The sequence below is a fragment of the Salvelinus namaycush genome, unplaced genomic scaffold, assembly GCF_016432855.1.
Source record: "Salvelinus namaycush isolate Seneca unplaced genomic scaffold, SaNama_1.0 Scaffold37, whole genome shotgun sequence".
Taxonomy (NCBI): domain Eukaryota; kingdom Metazoa; phylum Chordata; class Actinopteri; order Salmoniformes; family Salmonidae; genus Salvelinus; species Salvelinus namaycush.
This window is the reverse complement of record NW_024060674.1, coordinates 594,991-601,275: the sequence shown is the minus strand read 5'-3', so window position 1 is coordinate 601,275 and position 6,285 is coordinate 594,991.

Genomic DNA, 6,285 nt, shown 5'->3' with positions numbered 1-6,285 from the left:
GTGGACTGGGACTGGGACAGCAACCCTCCAGATTGACCACCTATTGTCCCTTTGTCAAAGGGACTAATATTATCTTCATGTGTTCTCTGGACTTCAGTCGGCGACATTCTGTAAACAAGCTGTCCACGAACGATCTCGATTGGAATTTGTCTGATGCGATGGAGGGGGTAAGGGTGGGGGGAGGGGTTGGTGTACAGGGGAGTATGTCTAAGTTTATCTGGTGATCGAGCGCAGTAATCATGGATACATTGAATTGAGAAGTAGGCCTGCTACAGTACAGTGAGCGTTGACATGAATTGCACACTGTTACCATGGGGAACCATTTAGCTCTGCAACCTACTGGCCTAACATTCAGGAATGGGTTCCATGTTTTCCACAGTTCCAGAACCTCCTACTTGCTCTAGAACCTAGAACCAAACCCTACAGTACCTTCCTGTCCAGAAGTTGTCTGTGGGACTGCATACAGTATCTCATGATTCCTCAGTGTGTTGCTATGGATAGAAAGAGAGCACTCCCTCCCTATGAAGCATGATGGAACGTACCCTCCTGTCCCTGCCTTTCCTCTCTCTACTGTACCTACTGTACTGTACTGCCATTTCTAAACAGTCTGCTACACCACATTCTAGATTATATTTATATACCTACAGAGAAGAGAGGTCTATTGTCTACTGTTACACGAGTGCCAAAATAGAGGTGAAAAAATAATTTTATTCCAGTACATATCTATATAAACATATACTATCTACAGCGTCCGTTTCTTACGAAATTCCTATAGTCAACTATGATGTCTTTCCTTGTGGCAAAGCCGTTAACCCTTCCGATGGTGTCAGCGCGCTAAACTAAGCTCAACACCGTGTTTCTCTGGCAGTTTTATTAATATACTCCAAACCGTTACCAAACGTTTACAAACCGTTATCAAACGTTTACAAAACGTTACTAAAAGGTAACCCACCAAGTATAGCTGTGTCTAACCTAGTATGTTGTTAAAGAACAGCTTTTTGGTCGGTATGAACAGTTGACTGATGAAACAATGATGAACATTTTAGATGGTGTCCAATTGTATTTTTGGTGAAAGCACTGGTACCAATATTCTCAGAGTTATTTAGGAGAATTTATGAGCAAGACTGAATTGAGGATATGGTTCTGTTCATGAGGTTTGCGACAACATGTAACTTGGTATTCCGGACTTCTATTTATGGGGAAAAATGTTGAACTGAGGTTCATGAGAAGACGATGTTTTGATTTGACTAGTGAAAATGCTCTTTCCATATGCACCATGCAGTTCTCTGTTGCATGCTCATTTCCTGATTATGAATAAGCGCTAGAGGACTTTCTAGGGGATGCAGCACACGTCTGATATGTATCATTGTAAAACCAAGTATTAGGATATTTGTTGATTAATTAATTGTTGTCTGTATGAAAGTCCTACCACACTGAAAAGTTGAATGAGATTCAGAGAATAGATTTTTTTTGTTAATTATTAAACATATTCCGTATGTTTCCCTCTATACTTTTCTGACCAGAGAGAACATTGTTTACCCTATTTGTCGACCATTTTGTAAATATCGAAAGAGCTTTTTCAAAAAGAGAAATGACTCGCATATTTTATACCACGTACTGAATGTGCTTTTACTACCTTTGACGGGTTAAACATCTCTGTTTAGATGACTATCCCAAAAACACATGACGTTTGGCTGAATCTTTGGTAGCTTTGTTATCAGCGAAACCTTGTAATATTTATTTTCTCTATTTATCCACAGTTTGTTTTTGACTATTTTAAAGGTAGAGTCAGCGAAATGACCTTGCACGAAAAGCACCGCAGATATTCCGATGAGCAAGACTCAAGACTTCACTCTCACAAAGTCACCCACAGTATCTGTACATGGGTTCCCTTCACGCTCTTACAACGTTGTAGCCACGGGACCAAAACTGCCTCGCACTCTCAGTGTGTTGCAGAGATTGACCCACTATGCAGTTTACTTTGTGCATCTTGGTCATATCGCTGACTCTACCTTTAATGTTTCACTGACAATATGCAGTATCTACAGCATGTGTGGCGCGTGGTCCCTGGTTGAATACACTCCTACTCCTAGCCTTGGTTTCTCTTCTATCAGAGGCAGAAGTGTGTTTTCTGGCTTTCGCTGTGTGCATGTGAGGGTAAGGCCTGATCTAAGCATGAGAGAAGGCATGATGCATGTTAACACAGATCCCCAGGTGTACAGTATGAAGTTCATGTGTCACCAAGCATCACAGTGAGACACACGCCTGTCCCGCTAGCCCCTCCCACTACACTTCTCTCCTCTTTCTGTTCTCCTCTTCTCCATTTGTTTATTGGTTTGTCTTAGTGTTCAGTCTCCTGACTCAACCAAGTTCTAAATTCAGTCAGAACTCACATCTAAGCCATGGACACAACGATTAGAATTTTCTGTCTCTTCTCTTTTGGTTGTGGTTATGTAGAAGTTCTCAAAGGGGCCAAACTGAGAACCTACATAATGAGAGATCAACACAGAGCAAGCACAGTAAGTTCAATCAGACACAACTGAACTGCCAAAGAATAAAGAAACTTTGGTCTATTGTTTAATACACCCTGACCACAAAGACACAGTTGTTTTGGTGTTTCAGCCTATTGCCAAATGTCTTGCATTTAATCCGTTTCTGTTAGACAACGGTATTTGTAGCATGTCCTTGAAATGTAGCTGTTCAATGGGGATGACTACTGAAATTATGTTAACATGTAACTTTGATTACATTTTATTATTAAAGTGTCCCATCTGGACCAAATGGACCTATTCGAAATAAGGGGAACCATATGTTTACCCAACATTGCTGATGAGACAAACTGAGAAGTATTTCAATGAAGCTGAGTCAGGATCTTGTCTGTCCATCTAGATATTATGTTTTACTTCAAAGATGTGGAGGTTTCTACATGGAGAATATAGCACTCTCTATAGAACTTATCAGATACTAGTGGGAAAGAGAGGCCAACCATAGTTAGCCCTGTGAATGACGTCTCACATTGAGAATCTATGTCTAGTGAGTGGGCGGTGTTTGGGCTACTATAGACACAAAACCTCCATGCAGTATGTACTTTTAGGATGAACTACAATCACTTGCGGTCATTATTTGAATCACCGTGGCGATCATGGGACCACAACAGGGATGTTTTGTATGCTTTATTTTCCTTTCACTCTCCTTGCTTTTATTTGTCAAGTTCTCCCATGTCCCTTTGCTAACTGGGGTATAAAGGATACTGTGTATGAATAAACCAATGAAAACGCAATCTGCTTTATTTGTGTTGTTTTGCTTTCTGTAGCCTCCCAGGCTTCATATGTAGATTATACATGTTGGACGGTTGACTGTATCATTGTACTGTATATCACTATTGATATCCATGAGGAATCCCGCTTTGCCTCACACACTTCAAAAGTATTCTTGCTTAAAAGCAACGAAATCTCACCAATATCCAAATGCCACATTCAGTATTTTCTCACCGAACAACAGAAACGTCACAGCAATAACTTTTCCTTCTCCTCAGGATGACAAAAGGATGAATGTTGTCTGCCCTCTTCATATTAACCCTTCAAACGTGGCCTGCCAGATAGGAGCGTTTAGCGGTCTTGCACCCTCGGCCTGCACACAGACAAATTGGCAGCAATCAAAGCCTACTGAGCCCTCAGATGAATCAGCAGAGTCCTGCTGTTTGTTTTGTTTTGGGCTGGGGTTCGCCTCGTAATGTGTGTGTATGTCTGTTGTTTCTCCCACTCTCTGTCCCCCCCCCCGCCCCCCTCTCTCGCTATCTCTCTCCCCCCTCTCTCTATTTCTCTCTCTCTATTTCTCTCTGTCTGTCTAAGTGGACCACTCTGCATTCACAGCACACAGACCTGGCCCGGTACGTTGGCTCCTATTATATTCCAGTTGCTGAGCAAGTGAACCTGCTCATAAAGCCATAATAATGCAGAATACTTTTGGAATCTAATGGAAGTGAATCTAGATAAGATATGCCCTTGAGATATACCTCGTCGGTTATATAAGCTAATACTGAACACATGAGGAAACAGTTTGCTTCATGTAAAGCATTCAAAGGCCCCCTACACACTTAGATTGTACAACTTATTTACAACGCATTTGACACAATGGTTGTGATACAACAGATATTTTTCTGATACAATGGACAGTTTTGTCTGTTGCTTGTGTTGTTATTTTTGTACAGAAGAACTCTCTGTTGTATCACAACGATTGTGCCAAATGCATTTGGCATTCCTTGTACAACATGAGTGTGTACGGGGACAAGAAGACTAATATTTGATCCCTTATGAGAACATGACTGTAGCAGACAACTTATCACTATGCACAATGACAGTCTTTGTTGGTACACTCTAAAAATTAGGGGTTCAACAAGGGTTCTTCTAAGATCCTCAAAGTTCTTTGAAGAACATTAGTCTTCTTGGCACTGCAAATGGCCCACAAAAGGTTCTTCCAAGAACCCCATATGAGGTGGGGTTCATCGAGGAACCTTCTTAGTTGGTGGGGGTTCTTGCAGGAACCAAACTGCCCAACTGAAACATTTGAATTTGAATTTGAAAGGACAGCAGGTGGAGGCACTTAACTGAAAAATGTAAAGATCTCCTCAATTTAAGGTAATATTTGTCCCTTATATGATCTAAATGTATATTGTTTAATGATGATACCATCTATCTTTTCATATTTGTGAAAATCTTTCTAAAACAAAGACTGGACACAATTCAATGGATATCAATCAACAAAGAGGTAAGAATATGTAGGTTATAAGAATATGTTGAAGGCTAGCTGTATTGGGTGCAGATGACTGAACTGCTCACTTTTGTGTCTGTGTCTGCAGGTATACAGACAAGGAGGCATACAAAGGTATGTCAATTGGTATGTTATGCAAATCACATTTGCCATCCTCTTCCCTTACGTCTTCAATGAATAGCCCATAGGCCTCTATGGACAAGGTATGTATATGAAAACCATCATCAAAACGGGTTTTTTCATTCACATTCACCACAAAAACCAAGGTATTAATACTGTCGTGTGTTTTGTTAATCTTATGTATAATTACATTTTTTGGGATTCACAGATTTCACCCTCCCTACACCTCTGATGAATATAACAGGAAACCTGTTCGATCACCATGCACTGCAAAATCATTCTGGCTGTGGATACAGGGAACATCAACACACTAACATCAACACACCAGAGGAAAGACCCATTGGACATGGGTCTCTGCTGGGAGTTTACCTCATAATATAATTTTTTTTATTCTACTTTGCCACTAAAATCATAATAAACTGAGAACAAAAATATTGTGTTATTGTTATGCATATTATTATCATCAACAATAATAATACCAGGGGGGGGGGGGTATTTAAAACATGAACCCCAAAAAGTTATTCAAAAGTTTATTTGATGATTCATTAAAAGGGGTTCTTCGAAGAACTTCTAGAGGTTCCCCCACAGTTTCAATTTGAAGAACCCCTAAAGGGTACTCCAGGAACATTTTCTTTTTAGAGTGTATGTGTTCCTTATGTTTACAGAGATTTAAAAGTAATGTCCGATTGAGCTGACATATGAAGTGTTTACCGTCAATGAAGTCTCCGTGAACACGGGAACATTGCCTTTAAATTTAAATCGAGCTGTAACATGGATTTTCTGCGATACTTCTGCCATACTCATTGAATCCAGCCCAAAGCATTCTCTCTCATCTGTCTTTCGTTCATGTCAGGAGCTGGCCTTGGTGCTGAAGTCCCAGGGGCCCGGGAATGTTTCTAGACAAGACAGAATAAAGGCACAGTGATTATGATGCCTTTGTATCAGCTGTTTTGCTGCGGCTTATTTTGTATTTTTCCACTGGTGAGAAGTTATTTTCTGCTCACTCTATCAGAAATGTGTGACATGTTTTCACAAAATAATATTTTTAGGATACTTTGAGGAATTGCACATTTGGGCCATAAATAACATATCAATACGATCTCTCAGGCAATCTAGGGAAATCCAGAGGTAGACTTTATCATTATTGATGATGTCAAAAGGTTGTAAATATACAGTAAGCCATATGTGCATCTATCATTGGTGACTGAACACCTTTAGGGGGTGAGATTGACGGCACCTTTCTGGGAAAAAGTGTAAGACTGTATGTAACCTGATGAAATAGTTTGTTTTGGTTCGTGCTCTCCCTCTCTCTCTCTCTCTCTTGTAGCCTCCGCATTCAGCATTCCGCGCAGCGTGGTGATGATATCAATCACCATGGCACAAAGCGTCTGAGTT